We start from the raw sequence: 24,909 nt of genomic DNA on the forward strand, positions 1-24,909 counted from the left end.
TCCTCCTGTGTCTCTCCCCCTGTCTGTTCTGTGTGTCTGCATGTGGGCATGGTTTCTCTTCCACAGGCAGCAGCCAGGTGGATCCACTTATTAATCTACACCCTTTAAAGCCTCTGGGTTCCCTACTGCTGGCTGCCAGATCGATTCGTCAGTCTTCGTGGTTGTTCACATCTTGGCGCTCCAGTATTATTTGGTGCTGTATTTCCGTGAAAGTAGCTAATGCCTCTGTGCCTCTCCTGCTTTGCCCCAGATTGCCGTGCTGACGCTGTAGCTTTGTGTTTTCTACTGCCTTGCCTGCCTGTGGATTTTGCCTGCACGCTGTCTCTTCTCCTGTGTTTCCCTGCCAAACAAGTACGCTCGAGAAGACGGACTTCACCACGCCTGGCTGCACCACGACACCTTCACCCTCATCACTCCTGGAGAATCTACAGGCCACGTCGGGTCCCTGGGACCTCGCACCACCCCTTCCCTCTTGCACTAGTTTCACATTGCAGATCATTAAAATACTTGTTATTCACCATCATCCGTCGTTTGAGTCGTGCTTTTGGGTTCAGATCAAATTCAAATCATAACAATAAGCTTTCAGAACCGATGATTTCACTTTGGCATAACTTAAACAGTCAGTCGCACTTAATGCAGAGTATGCCTCCTGAGCCCTACCCGTAAGCACACACTGAAGCATCAGAGTCCGGTCCACATCCAGCCATCCTCTCACATCAGCAATGCACTCAAACAGCGTAAAGAAGGTATCAGGGTCCCTCTCATTGAACTTCGGCAATAAACGTACATTTACGCCCATATCACAAGAACATGGCACAGCACCAGAGACAGAGGCAGCCTCTGCTCCCGATTCACTTGACAGCTTCCCGTCTCTAATCAAGTCCAATTTACATTTCTGCAACTCCAATTTCATTTTTTCAGTGCCCTGCCTTACTTTCTCTAGCTCCATCCTATTTTCGATCTCCACTCTCAGTTTATGCTTTTCCTGCTCAAACTGCAAAAACATCAGTCCCCTTTGCTGCTCAAACGTTAAGTTTGACACAGGCAGGGAGCCCTGCGCACCAGCTGAACTGACAGGTAGAGCAGCCATTTACGAAACAGGTTCTCCCTTCCCAAGACACCACTATCTAATGCGGACAAGATAACAAACTTAATCTCATACTTTCACTTTTTGTCTGCAACCTTAATTTCGTAATCATCAGCTATTTGAAATAACTGCTGCTTCGCACAGCTACTCTAAAAGACCTCTGAAGGCGCAGCAACAAACTCCGACACGGAAGCCGTAATAAATCAAAACCACCGGACCGAAGAGCATGCACAGTTTTAACCACCCACAAGACGCACACTTGAGGCAAAACTGGCCCCGGGAGTACTCCCCCTAACTGCTTAACTGAAGCTAAATAAACTCACCCCTAGTGTTCGTGTGGGTCCGCGGTGGGTATTTACCTAAACAGGACACCCCCACAAAATCCCCTGGACGTGCTCCCGAGACTGCTGCCCAAGGACACCCGACACTAACCGCATCGCCACCACTTTAAACAGGAAAACAACAAACGACACTGCCCAAAGGAGAAAGTGCCCCTAAAGCCTAACGGGGAAACTCAGAAAACAGCGACTGGGGGGGTACCACTTACAGTCTCTTCAGATCTCTTCAAAATATCCTCCTGCAAAAACTCAAACAAAACTACAGAGCTCTCTAACAACGGTGCATCTCCCAAAATTAAGCAGAAAAGCAAAACAATTCAAGCACTAAATGCGCACCAAAAGACACATGCGTAAACAAAACAAAGCAACAAAGACACAGGTGCCAAACAAATCTCAGACACTTCAAACAATCCAATTAATCAAACTTTAACTTTAGACGAGCCCCCATTTCTCACAGCTGGCTCAATGCCATGACAAACAACAGAGATGCACTGTTTAACTGTTTAAAGGCATAACAAAAAGATGTTTATTTAAATCAATATTGAGGATAAATCAGGTAATATAATAACATGAGGTGTGAGAGTCAGTATAATCAGTGGTGTAAGATGTGCATGCATGGTAAATATGGTGTGTGTGGGTGTTGTGTGGTGCATAAAAGAAAACCAAAGAAACCAAAAGTTAAAGGTCCCATATTATACTGTTTTTCATCAATTTCACACAGCTGTCAGAGGTCCAACAAATCTATATTCGATATGTATTGCCCCAAACACATCCATGGTCCTGAACTCCAGCAGTCTAAAAGTCGCTCTGCTGAGCTCTGTTCACAGCACAGTTTCTGTGCCTGCACCTTTAAATGCTAATATGCTGCGTCTGTCAACGCCTACTTGGGGAGCCCTTATGCTAACGGTAGCATGCGCTAATGTTTACGGTGGATGTAACACTATGGCTCGCGGAGATTTTTTCGTTCAACCGAACCAGTTTGACCCAGAATCGGACCCAGAAGTAGAGGCTCCGGAAGAAGTACAGACTCTGCGGCTGCAGCAGGACGTTTCAGAATGGTTAGTTTGGCTGAATAATATTAGTTCGTTTGTATGTGTTGTTACAGCTACTGCCATGTAGCTAATGGCTAAAAGCTAGCGAAAGCTGTGTTTGTCTCCAACACAGTCTCCAAACTGTTATACACTGTTCGCGTCGTCTCTGTCTCCAGTCTGCACATGTTTCCAGACTTTCTACTGTGACAACAAAGCTCCCTCGTAATATTATTAACATTAAACTCGCTTCAAACGCCATTGCATAGCGGACCAAAGCGGAGCTAACTAGTTAGCCAGTTTCAAGCTGACTTCACCATACTCGTGGGCAACTGTAAATGCTATCAAACCGCGGCGACACTTATCGCTGGCTCGGGTGCAGTTGCTGGGTCCAGTATGGTTGAGACTGATCCTTTTACGAGGGTCAGTGTTGAGGCAAAGCCAGCTTTGTATTGACTCTCGTTACTGAAGCAGTCCGACGTGAGGTGGTTAGCACACACATACAAGCTAACAGGAACCGCAGCCGGCACGTTGTCATTAAAAATGAAACACGACCACTGTCTCTTCTGTTGTTCTGTAGCTGGGACAGAATATAGGCACTTCTGTTGATTTATACACCAATAACAGAGCAATTGTGTGTCTAGCTCTGAGCGACAACGTTGTGAAACACTGCTGTCTGGTGAGCACACACATACAGCACTTTGGGAACTGCTGTGGGTACATTCCCATTAAAAATAAAATCCATCCATTGAGTCCTCAAGACCCCCGATGAGGTTTAAAAAGACTCTGGTGCTCGTTAGTGCAGCCAACGACAGGGCAACCGCTTCTTCCCGGTCGTACATTCGCCATTTTCTAACCGAGCGGAAAAAAATGGCGCCGTTTAGATAATTCCTTCGGGTGTGGCAAACCTTCACCTGGGGCGGTGCCACCAACCTAGGGGGACGCGTCTAATCTGTCGGAGACGTCACCGACAGACTATCTTCAACTGGCCTGTATAAGCACACATTTTCTAAAGGCGGAGAAAGCAAAAAAGGGAGAGGATGAACTTTTTTCATACCAGGGGGGATTGTAGACAGGCCGGGGATGCATATTACTGATAGAAAACCGCTCTAAGGTGTATTTTGCATAATATGGGACCTTTAAGGCTGCCGCATCATCTGTGGAGGCAGGTGTCTGTCTGCAAGGAAGAGAGAGAGAAACACAATGAATGAGAATCTGCTTATATAGCACACAAGATCACTGGCCCAGGTGTCCTCAGTTACTAGATTGCCAGGCTGGCCCAACCCCTGCCAACCAGCAACCTACTCCAGACCCCACTGTCAAACACCAACAGGGGTCTCCACAGAACCATAACAGATACTGTGTACCTGTGTACAGTTTTACACGTGTACATATATATATATATATATATATATATATATATATATGCAGTGTTTCCCCTAGAATTTTTTTCAGGCCCGGTGGCACCCACCGAAAAAACCCTAAACAGACGAGACGCGAAATACAGCAATAACAAACATTTACATTAAAAATCATTGTAGGCCTATATTGCTGAATGACATCACTTAAATGAAATCATTAGGCTTAATCTAACTTTTAATCAAAGTTGCATGGGCCTGAAAGGCTGCAGCGTGGTGGTCTGAACCCATATGAGCATCAAGAACATCTTTCTGTACATTGCAGAAGGGATCTCAATGAAAACCCTCTGGGATGGTCCTCTTTTAACGGGCTGCTTATGCTGAGGGCATAAGCGACAAAACTTCCCTACACATAATTGAGACTCTATCAGTTATAAATATTTTTTTTAACAAACACATACATTTTTTATTCATTTTATTATAACAGAATTACATACTTTTGACAATGCCTGGGAAAACTAGCCTATTGTCTGTGTTATTTTCATCATTATTGCTTACCAAAAAAAAAAAAAGAGAGAGAGAGAAGCTCCTCAATCAGAACAAAAATATAAGCTAAACAACAAATTGTAAACTCACCATGGGGAGTGTGGTACAACCAAGGGCTGTAGTTATGGTTATTAAGCCATTCGGGATCGCAGCCAGATGTTCTGTGTTTAGCTGTATTTTCTTTTTTTCTGGGTCAACGTTACCAGTTGGTCCGGGCCCGCGGTCACCCGCCGGACAGGGGTCGGCAGTCGGACCGGTGTCAGGGGCAGTAACGGTCCTCGAGCAGCCCCCCTCTCCACTGCAATCTGCCCCCCTTTCTTCCGTCTCACCTGCACCTGTCATTTTTTCTGGAGTTGCCCCTGTTACTCTCCCTTCATCTATTTTCCTTGGTTCCGGAGTTTGGCAGAAGAATTTCTTTATATAAAGTTGTCTGTCACAGGCAATATTTTTTCTTTTCTTCGGCGGCTCCATAGTTGGTTAGCTAACAAACCTTAAACATCCCAGAATATATGCCTGCACTCTTAGCAGCGGTACTCGCATCGTTACTAGGCAATGAAGCAGGTTGACAAGCGTTGCGCTGCACAGAGGCGCTCCTAATGTAAATGATTATTGATTTATAAATAAATTGATAGGTGGCTTATTTTTGGCATATTGATTTTTTTTTTGGCCTGGCGGGCAATGGTAGGGGAAACACTGATATGAATTTCCTGTTTTATTTTGAAAAGTAACTCTCCTCTCATTTCTGGTCACTTGCCCTTCCTTATGTGTCACCGGTCTGAATGTGTCTTATAGTCCACGTCTCCCTTTGTATTATTTTGCATTTTGTTCAGTCGTGTACCCCAGCCTATGACCACAGTCCTTGCCTTGAACCACGCCAAAGGCCTCCACGTTTGTAAATCAGGGCCCTTATTCACAAAGAATCTTAATGCTAAAAGTAGCTCCTAACAGGCGAATTTAGGAGCAACTCCTAAAATTTCAACTTGAACTTCCTGTATCTGCTCGGGTTCAGACGCTTTTCTGCTTGCTCTCCCTCTCGCTTCTGCTTGCTTTCTTTTGCACTGTTATTCCTTCTCTTCACTGAGAGATTACAGGCAGCGACTCCTGGATATTTACAAACCACTGGGACAACAATTAATTGGCTGCTGCTGCCTTATTTCACTATTTTTTTTTTCCGAACTCAGTACTTTCAGAATGAGGCCTACGAAGTAGCACAAGCCTAATAGCAGCTAATGCTAATTAGTATCAAAATGCCTCCCTTTACCATGGACGACTTTCAGAAGATCCTTCAGAAATTTGCTTTGCTGGAAACCAAGATCCACCAGATAGAAGTAAATGTGGAAGTGAGTGGACTATGTGGGAACAAAACTACTCTCCCATGGAATCAAAACAGCAGACAAGAGCCTGCTAACACACGGCCAACTAGCCCCGACAATGACTCGACAAAACAGGAGTTCTGGGGACTGGATAAAAAACCCAGGAACATTCTTCCTTGCTGGAATACTCTTGGCGAAAGATAAATCATTTTTGAAAGAACGAGTTACAGGCAGAGCCCAGTGCCCTGAGATCTGTGATGCAACTGGTTGGCCTGCACTGGCCTCCTCAACACCAGTACCAAAGAGGAAACAACTGTGGACAACAGTGAAAACAAAAAGTAAGAACAAACCTACCCAAATAACAAAAATACTGGAGAACAGATTTGCTCCACTTTATCAAGACCTTGCAAGCTCTCCGTCAACAAACAAGGAGAGATATGAGACCAAATCCAAAAGTAAAAGACCACAGAAAGAGCTTATGAATGCTCAAACGGTGAACTTTATTGACATTTTTAACATTTTCTGGGAACGCAGACACCTCTTTAAGGCAGATAGACTCTGCCTTAACAAGTCAGGAGTAAGGTTGTTAACCTCCAACATATTCTACTCAGTGCACCACACATCAGTTCCTCCTTCCAAGGACAGCAGGCAAGACAAACCAAAACAACTGATAAGACAGCCCTTAGAAGGAGAACTACTTCTGCCTGAGATAAGCTTCGAACAGACAAGTCAGCTGTGCCAGGAGGAGTCCTTGCTGCCATCTTCTCCCCCTAAGGAGGAGTGCCCCCCAGTCTCAACAAGAGGGAAATTCCACTCTCCACCAATGCCAACCAACTTTCTGCCCTCTCCGGCCAGCCTCAGCCTCTCCCACTCTTCCCCCCTCCTGGATTTTACGGATGAGATGAAAAAGCTTGTCAATGTTGGACTGAGACTCACACCCCGTCCAAATCTGCCACGCTTGAAACTTCCATCGCCAAAACGTCACCGTGCCTCTCCACCTCCACTGAATCATTCTTTATCTCTACAGTCTTGCAAAGTTGGTTTTGATACCGTAAATATAGTTCAATTAAACATAAGGGTCTGGCAGGAAAAAAAAATCTTACTTTTATGTTTTTAACTGAAACTTAGTTAGACCAGGATAACAGTGCAGCTGTTCACATTGAATCAAGTCCTCCAAATTTCTCTTTCATAAGTGAAACTAGAATGCATAAAAAAGGAGGAGGTGTTAGTATTCTGTTTAATGAGTTACTCAAATGCAAGCATATGTTTTATGGAAGTTTTACTTCTTTTGAATATGTGGCTCTTCAGGTAAACTCATCTTCTCGAGCTATATTTCTAAACATCTACAGGCCACCTAAATACTGTACGGATTTCTTTGATGAACTTGTTGAGTTACCGTCTCTTATCTGCACTGACTTTGATTGTGTGTTAATTGTTGGTGACTTAAATATCCATGTCGACAAACCTGAGGACAGGTGGACTAAAGAACTGTGTTTTGTCCTTGATAACTTTGGACTCAGCAGGTGACACAGCCCACACACAACAGGGGCCACATCCTAGACTTAGTTATCTCAAAGGGTCTGAACATTTCTAAGGTTCTGATATCTGATGTTGCTCTCTCCGGCCATTACTGTGTTTTATTTGAGAGTGATATATCTGTGTACACAAATCTTCAAACTGAGGTTGTTTCACAGCGATACATCACTGATGACATATTCTTTGAGGCTTTCTCTTCCACACCACCCCTCTCCATGTTCTCTGTCAATGACCTTGTACATCATTTCAATTCCAAAATTACAAATGTCATGAATGCCATTGCACCCACTAAAGTGAAGGTGGTCTCTGGTAAGAAAAAATCTCCTTGGATAAACGCCACACTTGTCAAGATGGAAAAAAGGGAATGTCGAAAAGCTGAGCGCAGGCGGTTTAATTTAGAATTGAAAAAATCAAGGCAGTCCTTCTTCTCAGACATTATCACCAAGAACAAAAATAATGCTCGTGCCTTGTTTGCTACTGTCGACAGGCTAACAAACCCTCATGTGCCAGTAGCCTCTGAACATCTGTCTACCAGGGCCTGTAATAAATTTGCATCATTCTTCAACTCCAAAATTCAGAACATCAGACAAGCGGTCAGTGCCACTCTACCAGGTACTGGAGGTGTGTTGTCGTTTTGTCCATCTAAAACCAACTCTAATACCATGACACAATTTAATCCAATCAATGACAAAAAACTGCAAGACATTATACAGCATTTGAAATCTTCCTTCTGCTGTCTTGATATTTTACAAGCAGGGTTCTTCAAAAAAGTTTCAGACTGCATGATTTCAGATCTGCTGCAGATTGTCAACAGGTCTCTTCTCTCAGGTGTCTTCCCCCAAGCCATGAAGACTGCAGTCATTAAACCACTCCTGAAGAAGAGAAATCGAGACACATCAGTAATGAATAATTATAGGCCCATTTCAAATCTGAAAATTTTAAGTATAATAATTGAAAAAGCTGTTTTTCAACAGCTAAACAATTACTTAATAATAAATGGCTGTTTTGATGTCTTCCAATCAGGATTTCAGCCACATCGCAGCACTGAGACGGCTCTTGTTAAGGTCCTCAACGACATTCATTCAAACACAGACAGTGGAAAAATCTCAGTCTTAGTATTACTGGATCTCAGTGCTGCGTTTGACACAGTCGACCATAATATACTACTGGACCGACTGGAAAACTGGGTTGGACTCTCTGGTACAACACTAAAGTGGTTTAAATCTTATCTAAATGAGAGAGATTACTTTGTGTCTATTAGTGATTACACATCTGAACAGATGAAAATCACAAGGGGAGTACCCCAGGGCTCCATTCTGGGGCCTCTACTATTCAGCATTTACATGCTCCCTCTAGCTCAGATAATGAAAACTAGTTACATTTGCTACCATAGTTATGCAGATGACACGCCAACTTATATAACCATATCACCAGGGGACTACAATCCCATACAAACGCTAGAGTAGATGCACTGAACAAATCAATGATTAGATGTGTCAGAGTTTTCTTCAGTTAAACAAAGATAAGACTGAAATAATTGTTTTTGGATCCAAGGAAGAACGACTAAAAGTCTCTAGTCAGCTACAGTCTGTAATGTTGGAAACTACAGACCAAGCCAGAAACCTGGGTGTAATTATGGACTCAGACATGAATTTCAGCAGCCATATTAAGACAGTTACAAAATCAGCCTACTATCACCTTAAGAATATATCCAGGATAAGAGGGCTTATGTCTCGGCAGGATTTGGAGAAACTTGTTCACGCATTTATCTTTAGCAGACTCGACTACTGTAATGGTGTCCTTACAGGACTCCCTAAAAACTCCATCAGACTGATGCAGCTGATTCAGAACGCTGCTGCTCGAGTCCTAACAAGAACCAAAAAAGTAGATCACATCACTCCAGTTCTTAGATCTTTACACTGGCTTCCTGTCTATCAAAGAATAGATTTCAAAGTCCTGTTGTTGGTTTATAAAGCATTGAATGGTTTCGAAATACATTTCTGATCTGTTGCCGCGTTATGAACCATCCAGACCTCTGAGATCATCAGGTACCAGTCTGCTTTCAGTCCCCAGAGTCAGAAGTAAACATGGAGAAGCAGCTTTCCGCAGCTATGCGCCACATATTTGGAACAAACTCCCTGAAAATTGCAGGTCTGCTCCAACACTCACCTCTTTTAAATCAAGACTTAAAACATTTCTTTTTGCCACTTCTTTTAACTGAAGCAATTCAAGTCTTTGAACTGCATTGTGACTTTTATTCTCCAGTCTTGTCTCTTTTAAGTTTTTTCTATTTTAGCCTGCTTGTTTTGACGTTTGTTTCTTAACGTTTTTACTTGTTTTTATGTCTTTTTTGAATGAAATTTTCATGTCTTTTAAATGAAATTTTGATGTCTTTTAATGTAGTTTGTATGCGCCTGTAAAGCACTTTGAGTTGCCTTGTGTCTGAATTGTGCTATACAGATAAACTTGCCTTGCCTTGCCTAAAAATAAGGGGCGAGTCAGTCGTAACTTTAGGGCTTCTATTTTCTTAAAATAAGAGAATTTTACACAACATTTTAGGCCTAAAAGTAGCACCTAAGTCTAGGAGACCTTAGAAGTAGTCCAGAGGACTCCTAACTCGCTAAGACCTAGCCACAAAAAGTCCCAAAATGGCTGCAGTCAATCCAAGACCAGATGATTTGGAGACGCTAAATGACAGGGAATTATTAAAACAATATTGGATGGACCGCGAAGGGATTAAAGTTGTGGTTGAGTTGGTGAGGGATGCAATAACGTCCCCAACCAACTGAAACAATCCAATAACGCCAGACTTAAAATGTTTGGCAACACTCTGGTATTTGGCTTCGGGGAAAATGCAACTCTGCAACACGGATAATTTAGGGATATCACAGCCATCAGTAAGCTGCTCCATCTACCAAACCATCAACGCACTCTGTAGACCCCATATATTCCGTCAGTTTATCCGGTTTCCTTTAGACAATTGCCAACAACAAAGAATCAAAGCCAAATTCATGGAAATTGCAGGTATACCCGGTGTGTTCGGTGCCATTGATGGGACGCATATTAAAATAACTGCACCTTCTCAGGATGACGACGTCTTTGTCAATTGGAAAAAGTCGCAATCCATCAATACACAAATTGTCTTTGACACACATTACAATATACCGGACATTGTTGCGAAATGGCACGGATCAACACATGATTCCCGAATTTTAATGGAGAGTGGATTGATGCATATTTTTGAGCGGCACCATGTACCAGCTGGATGTCACTTGCTGGGGGACAGTGGGTATCCATGCAAAAGGTGCAATGTTTTGGGTTTCTTGGTGTATTTTAGAGCACACAAGAGGACACGTAGTGTTGTGGAGAGAGGAATTGGTCAAATGAAATGCAGATTTCATGTGCTACACAGTGAAGTCAGACTAAGCCCAGAGAGAGCCAGCAGAGTTATCACTGTAGCCCTTTTTACACAGCATCTCCGCATTATCTCCGGAGCGGTGGTTTGCCAATTCTCCGTCGATGGTGATTCACACAGAGTGAAGCGTCTCTGCCTTCACGTGTGAAATTCACACAGAAAGATGGCACTGTGGCTCCTAAAGAGGCGTGACGGTACACGTCATGTTGATGCCGTCGGTGATTCCCAGGTGTTCCCCTTGTCTATCTAAACCCGCGGACAGTTTATAATCATATGGATGCTGTTATAATGTGTAGTGATTGAGATCCTGACCCACCAAACATCCTGGAAAGTGAGTTAAATTTTTCGCGCTAAATTACATAATTATACATAATCACCATCAGTAAACAGGACGCTGTCTGACTCCTCACTCGTGGGGAAGGACGCTGTTTTCTGGGTGGAAGTTCCCTGAAGTCTCGGTCCGGAGAACTGACGGTCGCGGTGATTTATTTTCATCACAAACACTCGGTGAGTTAAAGTTTTTTGCCTGTGACAGACGCTGTTTTTTGAGCAGAAATGTGAGGAAGAGTCGGTAGGACAGGCGGGAGGACGGACGCTTCTCCATATACAGCTGTGGTATTTGTTTTCCTCATATAAGTTGCCAAAGACAGTTACAGTTACTACGTTACTTTTGTTCGGTCCTGTAATGTTGCTTTGTGGGACATTTCTCTGTATTTAGTACTGTGAAGGACCTGTACAGTTATCAGACTTGCATGACTGACACGCCCCTGCTCCGTGCTTCCGGATTATCCTTTCATGCTGGGACGGCTCACCAATAATGCGGCCCTGATACTACCTCCAGAGGTGGATCAGTGCCGGAGCAAAATTTCCCCCCTGTCTGCATCTGAAACTTTCACACAGGGGAGGGTGCGGAGAATTGGCGCAGGATCCCCGCATGCAAACGGCAGTGTGAAAGAGGCTAGTGTGTGGTATTCTTCACAACCTTTGCCAACAAAGGAATATCCCACAGCCAGAGGATGATAGTGATGATGATGATAGTGATGATGGTGATGATGGTAATGATAATGACAATGTGTTCCACATGGATGAAGTGAAACAAAGACTGGCATACAGGGATCACTTTGTGAATACACAATGGTAAGAACAAATTATATAAAATACAGCAAACCACATTTAATCCAAAGCCATTTATTCATGTTTAACTGTAATATTGAGTCTTCAATTTCATGACCTTCTCTTTTTCTTTCAAAACTTTAGTTTGCCGTCTAAGCACACGCATTTCCAGCTTAATTTTTTTCTCCATCATGGGTGAGGGGAAGGCAGGCAGGAGGTGACAGAGACCCACAGCCCCAAGAGGGAGGTGCTGCAGCTGGAAGAGGAGCTGCAGGAAGAGGAAGAGCACGTGGAGGTGGAAGAGGAGAACATGGAAGAGAGAGAAGAGGATATGGGAGAGGAAGAGGGGGGCCTGCAGCTTCTGGGTGTTGATCCTCCCTGTAGGGGAGAGATATTGTAATTAGGATCCTTATTTGTGAACACGTTTTTTGGAGCTGGGTGTCATTTCCTCTTTCATTAAATATCACTATGCATACATTTTAGTGTCTGATTTACAATGGTTCTGTGTCTGGTTGTGCCTTATGTTTTGATTTCTATGCCCTTTTGTGTCTGGTCAGTGTCTTCTCTGTTTTTTCCCTTCCACCTTGTGCATGTTTGTCTCCCTCTGTCTGCCAGCGTTATATCTCCTCTGTGCTTCCCCCTCGTTATCTCACCTGCCCTCTTCTCTCCTCTCTCTCCGCACCTGCGCCTCATCCCCTCATCAGTGTCTGTGCATTTAAGTCTTTGTTCTCCACTCACTCCTAGTCAGTTTGTTGTGTGTGTTTCCCAGTGATGTTCCCTGCGTCTTCTCCCGTGTTTCCTGATGGTATGTTTTGGCTTTTGATTTCTTACTTTGTTCTTTTGGATTTGGACTTTGTTTAGCATTGTTATTTTGCTACTTTGTTTTTTTGGTCTTTTGACTCCTTAAAGTTTGTTCACTTGGTCTTTTTTGTATCTCCCAGCTTTGGTGTTATTAAAGCTCGCTATTTGTTCACTCTTATCTTGCCTCCTGTGTGTCTGCGTTTGGGTCCACCCCCTTTTAGTTTTCTCCAGCCGTAACATGATTATTGCATAATGCTTACCCCTCTATCTCTGACAATAACAGCATAGCTGGGTCAGCTGCACCCTCAACACCAGTTATACTTGTGTCTGACCCCAGCACGCTGTACACCACTGACACGACTGGGGCCAAAGGCTTTGGTGCTGAACCTGCTCCTGTAATATATGTAATATGTAAAACATAGGCTACCTTACATTTAAACATCTTTATATCAATCTAGCACTTGGGATAAAACAGTCTACCAAGACTGTGAATATGAAGATTATTTTGTATATGGCTTTTGTAAATTAGCAATGTTAATTCCCACCTGTTTTCTCAATGGCTCGTTTGTAGGCTGCAATCTCAGCCCTCGAATGAGAATGCGGCGAATACCACCGTTTCTCGCAGTCGTCGGCTGACCCCGATACTGCTGGGAACGCAGCGTTGATGTTAAAAAGCTGATGCTTTGCTTTGCTAGTACCCCGGACCCAAATTTTCCCTTGATCACGTGTCTTCTTTCAAGCACCTACTTGGCCAGGAGCAGCCTTGAGCTAGAGACACCATTCCAACTTTAAACGAGTCAGCAAACCTTGAACTATTGGACCTGTATTCGGTTTTTTAAAATCTTGTCCTGTCTTCTGAGTTTATAATGGGTGTGTATTGTATTTTTCTATTCATTCTTATGGGGACATTTTCATCTTTGGCTCTGCTACTGCTCCAGCATATGTGCAGCCATTTTAAGCTCTTTCAGCCCTCATAGTCTACAGCTTTTCACCCTTTTCAGATATTCATCTTTCTGCCTTTCCAACTCCCTCAAACATTCAGCTTTATGTTCAGCTATCAAAATGTTCACTATGTTAAGCTCTTTCAGCTTATAGATTTGCAGTTTTCTATTCTTTTCATCTTTTTCAAAATTCAGCTTTATGTTCAGCGACAGAAACTGTTCTATCAAAATGTTCAACTTTGTTAGCCCATTTAACCTGTTAATTTTAAGCCTTTCTGCCTTTTCAGCTTTTGAAAAATTCTGCTTTTTCTGCAAATTCCCAACCATTCAACCTTATAGTTTTATGCATTTTCCAGTACATTCAGCAGATTTCCGGAATTTCTCCTCCTCCTCCTCCAAAAACTTTTGGCTCGGTTGGTTATCGGTGACAGGAACACCGACCAACTGCTGCATTGAGTCCCATTAAACTGAGAGGAAAAGTATCTGGAGGCAAGCAAACACATCCACTTTTCTAAACTGCTCCATAAGACACATTTCTGACCACACAAAAACTTCACAGAATGCTCAAAAGACTCTCGTAGTTTCGACCATTATCGCTATTTGAGTGATAGCAGTTACTGTTTTGCAGAGAAATGCATAATAATGTGAGGTGAGCCTCAGCTGAAATCATCAACTCTCAGTCCGTTATCAGGACCAATCACCGTGGCAACTGAGATCAACTGGGCCAACACAGAGACAGATTTATCAATGAGTTTAACTAAAACACACACACAGTATGTTTCCCAACATTTTAACTATTATCTTTTCATTCATTCATTCAAGCCAGGAACTCCAAATATTGAAATGTTTTAAATCATCAATATATTGAGATTTATTGAATTTCTCAGTCTGAATCAGACTTTTTCGATTCATTCTCACTGTAACATCTCTTCATACTGCATCAGCTGCTTTTCAACACAAATTTAAGCTAGCATTGCAGTTTGGCTCAAAGCTTATATTCTATGTTTAATGCTTCATTCTCACCCAACTATTAGGAAGCTTTATTCTCTTCAGAAGAGACTTAAAATAAATTAAACCTACCTATTTAGTTTGGCCTTAATTTTTATCCAAACTTTCTTTATTGTTTTTTTCACAGAGCGGACAGGATCTCAGTTTTCACAAAGGCAATGATTCCAGAACAGGTTAAAAGATCCAGTTCTTATTAACCTATATCAGCCCAGAAGTGGCACCCACCCACCCACCCACCCACATTCAATCCATTCACTCTTACGACATACACGTGCAGTGCACAGATTAGAAACAAGGAAACAAAAAGTAAAAAAAAAACAAACAAAAAAAAACATGATACTAGGAAAAATATGGATACATAGTAATAACGTAATGGTACATTGTTACAAACAAGTAATATAGCAAAATACAATACACACCCAAGAAATAAATTAATGAATGGAAAAAAAAGGGGGGGGGGGGGTGGAAGGGTGGAGGCTCAGTTGGTTTCTGCTACAATAGTCAGAGAGTCAATGTATGTGATGAAGGGCTGCCACATCTTATAGAAGCTGCTTGAGGACCCTTTTAGGGAAAGCCTAATTTTCTCTAGCATAATACACTGCAGTACGTCCTGAATCCATTTATTATGAGTTGGGGGGGGGAAGCGTGAGACCATTTTAAAAGAATAAGTCTTCAAGCTAGTAATGTGGTGAATGCAATGATTTTTCGTGTGGACTTAGGCACATTGCGTGGAGAGAAAAAACCAAAGAGGGCCGTGAGAGGATCAAACAGTATGATTTGACCCGTTTTACTAAGCGTTTCAAATATTGCTGCCCAAAAATCGGATAATTTAGGGCAAGACAAAAGCATGTGGACCAGATCGGCAGGAGCCTGCCCATATCTGTTGCAAGAGTCTGTTCTGTCAGGATAGATTTTGGCCAGTTTGGCATTAGTAAAATAGGCTCTATGCAGAATTTTACATTGAAGAAGGCTATGCCTCGCACAAATAGAGGACGAGTGGACATTTTTTAATATCCCCTCCCATTGCACATCGGATAAGGGAACTCCAAGGTCCTGACCCCGAACAGCTCTTAGTGAGGTTAGATGACTTGAGGACAATGTGTAAATTTGTTTGTATATGATCCCTATGAGTCCTTTCTTCCTGGGATTGAGGGTTAAGAATTGATCAATAAGAGAGTTTGGGGGACTGCTAGGAAACTGAGGGAAACAAGATTTTACAAAATGTCTTATTTGAAAGAAACGAAAAAGGTGAGTGTTTGGTAGATTGTACTTTGCTGCAAAGTCAGAGAATGAGGAAAAAACACCATTTAAAAAAAAAAAGGTCATTAAGCGTCGCAAGGCCCTTCTCAGACCAGGTACGAAAGGCTGGATCAGAGCTAGAAGGAGCAAAAAGGTGATTACGAAAAATTGGAGATTGACCTGACTGAATGTGGAGGCCAAAAGTTTTTCTGAATTGATTCCAAATCATCAGCGTGTTCGTTACAATTGGATTAGGACTAACCTGTTTAACAGACAGTGGTAGCTGGGAGCACACCACAGACCAAAGGCAAGAACGTGATGAGGAAATTTCAAGTAGAGCCCACTGCGGACATTCGGGTACTGCTTTACCAGTGTTCCAGAGGAGAAGCTTGTTGATGTTACAAGCCCAGTAATAGTAACGGAAATCTGGGAGCGCCAATCCTCCTAGGGATTTAGGAAGCTGGAGAGCTGCTCGGCCAATTCGTGCCCCTTTATTGCTCCAAAGAAACGAACCAATCAGCTGATCAAGACTGGAAAAAAAAGATTTCCTTATGAAGACAGGTATGTGTTGGAAAAGGTAAAGAAATCGTGGAAGTAGTGACATTTTTATCAAGTTGACCCGCCCAATCAAAGAGAGGGGGAGAGAGGACCATCTGGCAAGATCTAATTTACAACGTTCAAGTAATGGGTTATAATTTTTGGCAAATAGTTCAGAAAATGATCTTGTCACTAGGATTCCAAGGTACTTAAGACCGTCTGTGGCCTTCCTAAAAGGAGGAAGACCATGCGGAAGACGGTCAGCGGCAAGATTAATTGGTATGTAATCACTTTTTCCCAAATTAAGTTTGTAACCGGAGTACTTCCCAAATTTTTCAAAAATATCTAAAATTACTGGGAGACTAGAAGAAGGGTTGGATATGTACAGTAAAAGATCATCAGCATAAAAAGAAATTTTGTGAAGCTGCCCATGGCGCGTGATACCCTCGAACCTGTTCTCACTCCGCAACCAAATGGCCAGGGGCTCGACTGCCAAGGCAAACAGTAGCGGGGAAAGGGGACAACCCTGTCGAGTGCCTCTGTGCAGGGAGAATAGGCGTGATTTAATACCATTAGTGCTGACAGAGGCTAAGGGAAAGCATTGAGAAGTTTTATCCAATCCACAAAGTCAGGGCTGAGGCCAAATTTCTTAAGAACGTGAAAAAGGTATCGCCATTCTACACGGTCGAACGCTTTTTCAGCGTCTAAGCTCAAAACTAGTTCTGGAGAATCAGTAGAGGGAGAATAGAGAATATTGAATAACCTACGTGTGTTTGAAGATGAATGCCTTCCTGAAATGAAGCTAGTCTGGTCAGGATTGACCAAGGATGACATGACTCTCTGGAGACGGCCAGCTAGAACTTTCGCTAGTATTTTAAAATCTACGTTCAGGAGGGAAATCGGCCTATAACTACTACAAAGAAGCGGATCTTTGTCCTTTTTTAATAGCAGTGAAATTGAAGCCTCTGACATTGTGGGCGGTAACAGACCTTTTACCCGAGCAACCACTGGGTCAATTTGAGGGTACGTGAGCAGGTCAAGGGGGTTCGGGCCCTCCCAATCGCACGGAGAGGTTTCGGAGGAATACAGTTTAGAGTAATAGTCAGCAAACGCATTGTTAATGGCGGTAGGGTTGGATGTGGTGTCATCAGAAGCTAACCTAATCCTAGGTATAAGCTTGGAAGCAGCCTCAGCTCGTATGCTAGGAGTTTGCCTGCTTTATCACCCTGCTCGAAAAAACGTTGCTTGGTGTGTAAGAGTTGTTTCTCAATCTGGCCAGAAGTTAACAAGTTATACTGAGCTTGGAGCTGTACTCATTTTTTAAACGGTGCATCTGAGGGGTCGACAGAGTTTTGGGTGTCTAACCTTTGTATTTCGTCTGATATTTGTTTCAATTTAGAGCTCTCCGACCTCCTAAAGCTAGAGATGAAAGAAATAATTTGACCACGCAAATAAGCTTTAAGGGTCTCCCAAAGTACATCACTACCAATATCCGGTGTGTCATTTGTGTGGAAGAAGAACTTGATCTGATTGGTTAGAAAGTCCTTGAATTTCGGTTCAGATAGTAAGTGGGAATTGAATCTCCAGGGTTTGACGGGCAATTTGCCCTGGGAAAGGTTAATGTTTAAAGAGACAGGAGAGTGATCGGAAATGACTATGCTGTTATACTCGCATGACTGTATATTGTCTAACAATCTATTATCGAGTAGGAAGAAGTCGATCCGAGAGTAGGACCTATGGACATGTGAAAAAAAAGAGAAAGCTTTCGTGTAAGGGTGCATAGTTCTCCAAGGATCAGATAGGCCTAATTGATCTGCATGAAACTTTAACATCTTGGCCGCCTTAGACAGGCTAGATTGTTTGGTGGATGATCTATCAAGATCAGGGTCTTGGACCTGGTTAAAATCACCTCCAATTATTATGTGATGACCTGCAGCGTTTGGGATGTTTGAAAGAATTTTGAACATAAATTTATCGTCGTCCCAAGTTGGAGCATATATTGAGGCCAGGACCACAGGAGTATTCTGCAATTTGCCCTGTACCATGACATAGCGCCCATTTGGGTCAGAAACAACAGAGGAAGGTTCAAACGCAACATCTTTGTGTACGATGATGGCTGCACCCCTAGCCCTCTCCGAAAACCTTGAGTGAAAAAGGTGACTCATCCAAGGTTTCTTAATGCGGGAGGATTCAGATTTGCACAAGTGTGTCTCTTGCAGGAAAAAAAGATCTCCTTTAAGTTCCTGCAAGTGTGATATTACCTTGTTGCTTTTAACATTGTTATTCATCCCCTTGACATTCCAGGAGATGAGGCGGATGCTCCTACCATTCATCGGCACTCCCTTGTCCCGCTATCATCTGCTGAGCCGTGGGGGGAGAGGGGGGGAGAAGAAGAAAAAAACAAACAAAAAACAAATTAAAAAAAACAAAAAAAACCACCCACACATACGCACTCATGTCTGCGTACAAAAATACAAAAAAAAAAAAAAGCCCAATCCTCATAGGAATACAAACACTGAGTATCTCCCTAGATACAATTGCTTCTAACTACCCCATTCCCATTGCAAAGAAACATTGCTCAGCCTCTCTCCAAACTTTGAGAGTAATATATGGAAGTTAAATCAAGTCATTAATCAAGAGCATAGATTTTCAGTTTGAGAGCATGATTTCATTCCTTTTCAGTGACACAGCTCCTTCGCGTGCTCAGATTTTTTCTCCTCATGCTCACATTTTGTGCTTGCATTTAAATTTCTTCTGCTTTCTTTCAAAATGTCTGCTTAAAGTAAAAAATCACATGCCTGTGTTCACATTTCTCCTTCTTGCAAACAAAAATGTCGCTCGCATTCAAATGTGCCCTCTGCACGCTCAGTTCTAAGTGCACGCACTCAGAACACACACCTGCTCACAGGTCAAGTTCTGCTCTCGGATCTCTCCTCTGCTCACGGATTTTTCTTGTGTATCAACACTGTCAACCAATAGAAGGCCGGCTACTGTTGACCAATCAGATTATCCCCGCTTCTTTGCAGATGCGTTCGCTGTACTTCAAGGAGCGTCGCATACGGACGGGCACTGTACCGGGTTTATCTACTTCCGTCCTCCAGGCTGTTAGATGTGGTGGTTCCCTTTATTTTATGACGTCTTTTGGAATAAAATATCAGTTAATCAATACACGAGTGCCCGTGCTTTTCATTACAATAACTACATACATCAACATAAAGTAGAACAATAGCGGCTCTACTTTCGCCATATTAGCCAATAGCCAGCTACCCAGGCAGCGGGATATGTTATATAGTATAAATAGTGAGAAGTGAGCATGACTGTGATGATAGTACAGCAGTTAAGAACTCCTGTTCATATTACTTTTTGCATCATGGGACGCTGGTTCGCATCCCTGCCCGGCCGGCACCCTCGCTCGTGTAATGAATGAAAAATACTCTATCATCATAGCGTATTTTTCATTACACCTTTTTAATCACGTATGTTTACCCACCATCTCTTGTTAAGCGTTTGTCAGGGGGCCCATGAAGGAAGAAGAAGAAAAAAAGAAAAAAAAAACAGCTGTCCAGAATTGCCACAGGCCCTGTTTTTGTGAATGAAATATCTGGGGGCGGGTCAGTAAGGGAACGCTGAGTGGCCTTGATGCCTGTCAGTCATGATGAGTCGCGTCTCGTCACCTCTCTGTGTCTGCAGCTGAGCACTGTGATCCATGTCTCTCTCCCCGGCCGAGCGAGCTATCATACCGTAAAACACCAAATAATAGCCGCGGCATTTATTTGTTTCAATCACTTAACTGACCAGGCGTTTATTTGGGACAGGCGTTTAATTCCTTCCTCTCAAAATCCGGAATGAAAATGTCACAAACTTCGCCAGCTTCTCGGTGAATTATCTGGCATCCTCCTGCAAGTTGCGGCGGAGGAAACGATTCATCCAACTAGCACTCGCTGCAAACTCCTCATCTCTGCTGTCTGTCACTCACGGTTTTCCCGAGTTTTCCTCTGCATATTTTACGACAAAGTTTGAATTTCAATTCATACTTTTTATTTTGTTGCTGCACTGGAGCCATGGCGATCATCAGTGTGATACTGACTGACAGAAAGCAGCACAACGCGTGAAAAAGGCGAAGAAGAAAAACGTACAGTGTCAGTGGTCACGTCTTCTTCCTTGATTAAAAAAGAATAAATGAATTAGACCCAGCATTTATTTGGAACCAGCGGTTATTTATCAAAATATACACCTGCATCGGCGTTTAAAGGGGACCCTGCGGTTAATTGACACGCGGCTATTATTTGGTAATATACGGTACATTTACACCCAACTCTGTACGCCGGGCCGGGATGCAAACCAGCGTCCCATGATGCAAAAAGCATCATAAATTGATGTTCTTAACCGCTGTACTATCGTCTCAAACATACTAATCCCTCAGTATTTATACTATATAACATATCCCGCTGCCTGGGCAGCTGGCTATTGGCTAATATGGCGAAAGTAGAGTCGCTATTGTTCTACTTTATGTTGATGTAGCTACTGTAATGAAAAGCACGGGCGCTCGTGTATTGATTAACTGATATTTTATTCCAAAAGTCGTCATAAATAAAGGGAACCACCACATTTAACAGCCTGGAGGACGGAAGTAGATAAACCCGGTAGAAACAGTGCCCGCCCGTATGCGACGCTCATTGAAGTACAGCAAACGCATCCCCAAAGAAGCAGGGATATTCTGATTGGTCAACAGTAGCCGGCCTTCTATTGGTTGATAGTGTTGATACACAAGAAAAATCCGTGAGCAGAGGAGAGATCCGAGAGCAGAACTTGACCTGTGAGCAGGTGTGTGTTCTGAGTGTGTGCACTTAGATCTGAGCGCGCAGAGGGCACATTTGAATGCGAGCGAAATTTTTGTGTGCAAGAAGGACAAATGTGAGCACAGGCATGTGATTTTTGAATTCAAGCAGACATTTTGAAAGAAAGCAGAAGTAATTTAAATGCAAGCACAAAATGTGAGCATGAGGAGAAAAAATCTGAGCACGCGAAGGAGCTGTGTCACTGAAAAGGAATGAAATCATGCTCTCAAACTGAAAATCTATGCTCTTGATTAATGACTTGATTTAACTTCCATATCCGGCCAGCTCCTGTTAGAGGTCCCAAGGTCAAGATTTAAACAGTGGGGCGATCGTTCTTTTGCTGTCACAGCTCTCAGGCTGTGGAACAGACTGCCCCCTGACATTCGCACCACTACTGACCTCAGCCTTTTTAAATCAAAGCTGAAGACATACTTTTTTAGATTGGCATTTAACTCTGACTAGGGTAGTCCTGCTCTTAGGTGCACTTATTTTGCCTGTTTTTTACTTTATGCACTTTTAGAGGGCCTTTAACACCCTGCAGCACAAGTAGCACTTTCTTGTGTTTTCTTGCAGCACTGTAGCACTTTCTTGTGTTTTTAGGTATTGTTTTTATTGTATTATTTTATTGCTTTGATGTAAAGCACTTTGGGTACCGTCTGGCTATTGTAAAGGGCTATACAAATAACATTTTATTGATTGAAAATCCAGGGGACACAAACATTACAAATAGGACCCCAGTTCAAGATGAACTGAACATAAGAGCACAGTAGCTTTAAAGCAGGCATGTCCAAACTATTCCACAAAGGGCTGGTGTGGCTGCAGGTTTTCTCTTCAACCAAGCAGCAGCACACCAGACCTGAATCATTTAATAAACTGATCTCAGTCTTCAGAAACTTGATTGTTCAAACTGTGAGCTCTTGACTGGTTGGAACAAAAACCTGCAGCAACACTGTTCACACTGGTTCGGTTCTCCAATAATACAGCCCTGATACTACCTCCAGAGGCAGATCAGAGCCGGAGATTTCACCCCTCGTGTACCTGGTGTACTAAAGCCAGCCAAAAGCCAGTGTGAATGGGGCTATTGAAACGATGTTGATTAATTGTAGGCATTTCAACATTGAAAAATCATCATCTATACTACATAGGCTTTAGCACAATAGCTGCTCCCCTCCATGCTCTTACCTCCACTCAGGTGCAGTTCAGAAACTGTGAAAGCGTGTTCAGGGTTCATGGATTCTCTAAAGACACCGTTTCTGAGCAGGGGCCTCAGTTCCCGTCCCAGTTCAGTTGTGTCAAGAAAGCGGCAGACCGCAAGAGACGGTCTGCTCCTGCCTATGAGCCAGGCCAGAGAGTGTGGCTCTCTGCCAAGGACCTGCATCTCAAGGTTCCATCCAGGAAGCTGGCGCCACGGTTCGTGGGCCCATTTCCCATCACCAGGATCGTCGACCCCGCAGCTGTACGGCTTTGTCTGCCTCGGTCCCTCCGAGTTCAACTGACCTTCCATGTAAGCCAGGTGAAACCAGCCAAAGAGAGCTCTGTGGATCCAGCCGCCGCACCTCCCCCGCCACCTGAGTTGATTGATGGCGGTCCTGTTTATAAAGTTAAGCAGTTGTTGACAGTACGCAGCCAGGGCTGGGGCAGACAGTACCTAGTGGACTGGGAGGGTTACGGACCAGAGGAGAGACAATGGATCCCTTCTCGCCACATCGTAGACCCTAGCCTCATTGATGACTTCTATAAGGATCATCCTGAACAGTCTGGGCCGTCAGGAGTCTGCCCTTGATGGAGGGGTACTGTGACACGCGGTGAGAGGTGTCTCGTCTCAGGAGTTTTGTCTCGTGAATTTCCTGTTTTATTTTGAAAAGTAACTCTCCTCTCGTTTCAGGTCACTTGCCCTTTCTTATGTGTCACTGGTCTGACGTCTCCCCTGATCCCTAATTGTTCGCACCTGTTCCCCATTACCCTTATGTGTCTTATAGTCCGTGTCTCCCTTTGTCCTGTGCCAGAGTATTCCGTTCAGTCGTGTACCCAGGCCTATGACCACAGTCCTTCCCTTGAACCACGACAAGTGCCTCCACGTTTGTAAATCTGAAGATTGATTTTTCGATGTAATTTTTGTCAGTTCTGTTTAGAAGCTAGTTTAAGTTTGATAGCGTTTTTGCTTGTCTCCGTTGGAGTGGTTTTTGTTTCATACATTTTTCAGCTCTATTATGCAGCACAGATTAAGTTTATAGCCTTTTCTTCTTCCTCCGTTGGAGTGTTTTTTGTTTGCAAATTTTCATAGTATTTATCCTCAAAGAGTAGATTAGTTCTCAGCCCTTTTCTTTGCCTCCTTTTGGAGTGATTCTCTGTTTGTTCCTTTTGTTTTGAGGTTTTCCTCCGGTTTTGTTGTGTGTTTTTCTTGTTTCTCTGTGTATCATAGAAGAGTTAGAGCGACAAAAACTGGCTATGAAAATTCTCTATCTTAAGAGAAGATAAGTGATACTCAGAATAAAAGCCTGCCTGAACTGTTCACATTCTGCATCTGAGTCCTCCTTTTAGTCCAGGCCTGACACAAATCATTACTCTTTGGCAGACACACATCTCTCTGCATCAGGATAACCCTGAGCAGCCATTGCTGATTAGAGTTGTTACTGAAATTTTTCAAGTAGACGTTGTCACCTGGTTTCAGCTGTCTTCCTGGTGCATGTTGACTGTGGCCCTCCTTCTGCTTTTCCTGCTTTTTCAGCACAGAGACCTTGGTATCTGGATGCAGCAGGTCCAACTTTGACTTAGGCCAACACCCCATCAACATCTCTGCTGGAGAACGTGCTGTAGTGGTCTGTGAGGTAAGGCGATATTTAAACAGGAAATGTGAAAGTCTAATACTGAGCGAGTCATCTTTCATCTGCTTCAGACCCTCCTTCACCGCCTGGACTGCTTGCTCTGCTAATCCATTCGAGGCTGGGTGGAAAGGGGCTCTTTGAATGTGACGGATGCCATCCTGTCCCATGAACTCACCAACCAGCTCGCTGGTGAACGTCGGACCATTATCCATGACCACTGTATCTGGCACACGTGGATTGCGAACACTTGTCTGAGCTTGTCGGTGGTTGGGGGGGCTGTTATGTTGGCCATAATGTGAGCGTCTATCCATTTGGAGTGCACATCTAGTGCTTACTTTGGACAGCACTGGGTCCTTCTCTGTCCACTGCTTGACCTGTGCTGCCTTGACAGGTGTCTCTGACAAAAAGACTCTCTGGAGGCACATTTATTGAGACAGGCGTCTCTGGCAATGGCAGGCCACTAAACGCATCAGCATTTGTGTTTTCTTTTCCAGCTCTGTTCTCTATGGCGTACTGGTAGGCAGTGTTAATTTTGACAGCAAATTCTGATTTAGTCTTAGTCTTATTCTTTTGAATAAAACACCATTTAGTCATCCGAAATCTTTTAGTCTTAGTCTATTTTTAGTAGACTAAATATTAGCAGATTTTAGTCGACTAAATCTACAGTGGACTTAGTCGACTTAATGTTTCTCCAGAATTTCCAGTCATTGGAAGTATCCATCAGTCTGTTATGGAATGGTATTAAGGTTCGAATATGAAACACAGACACAGATTTAACGGTTGTAATACAAAACATGTATTTTATTTTATTCGTAATGTCAAAAACATGACCGTGGCTTTTTCATAAAAAATAATCTCACATAAAATAAGCATTAGGCCTGTTCCCCCCTGCATGCATGACATTCTTTCAAGGTGAAGTACAATATTATTGAAATAAATAACCACCCAACACTGAACTTACTGTCTTCTACTGTCAATCAATCAAA

At 43.1% G+C, this 24,909-nt stretch overlaps 1 long non-coding RNA gene across 1 annotated transcript; it reads left to right on the plus strand.

Annotated features, from left to right (window-relative positions):
* The first annotated feature begins 12,493 nt into the window (after positions 1–12,493).
* On the plus strand, positions 12,494–24,498 carry LOC115593179 (uncharacterized). Its single transcript, XR_003986263.1, has 3 exons — positions 12,494–12,539; positions 23,827–23,926; positions 23,995–24,498. It is a non-coding gene; the product is annotated as an uncharacterized LOC115593179 (long non-coding RNA).
* Positions 24,499–24,909: the final 411 nt, after the last annotated feature.

This window comes from Sparus aurata, chromosome 12 (assembly GCF_900880675.1).
Source record: "Sparus aurata chromosome 12, fSpaAur1.1, whole genome shotgun sequence".
In the NCBI taxonomy this organism is placed as follows: domain Eukaryota; kingdom Metazoa; phylum Chordata; class Actinopteri; order Spariformes; family Sparidae; genus Sparus; species Sparus aurata.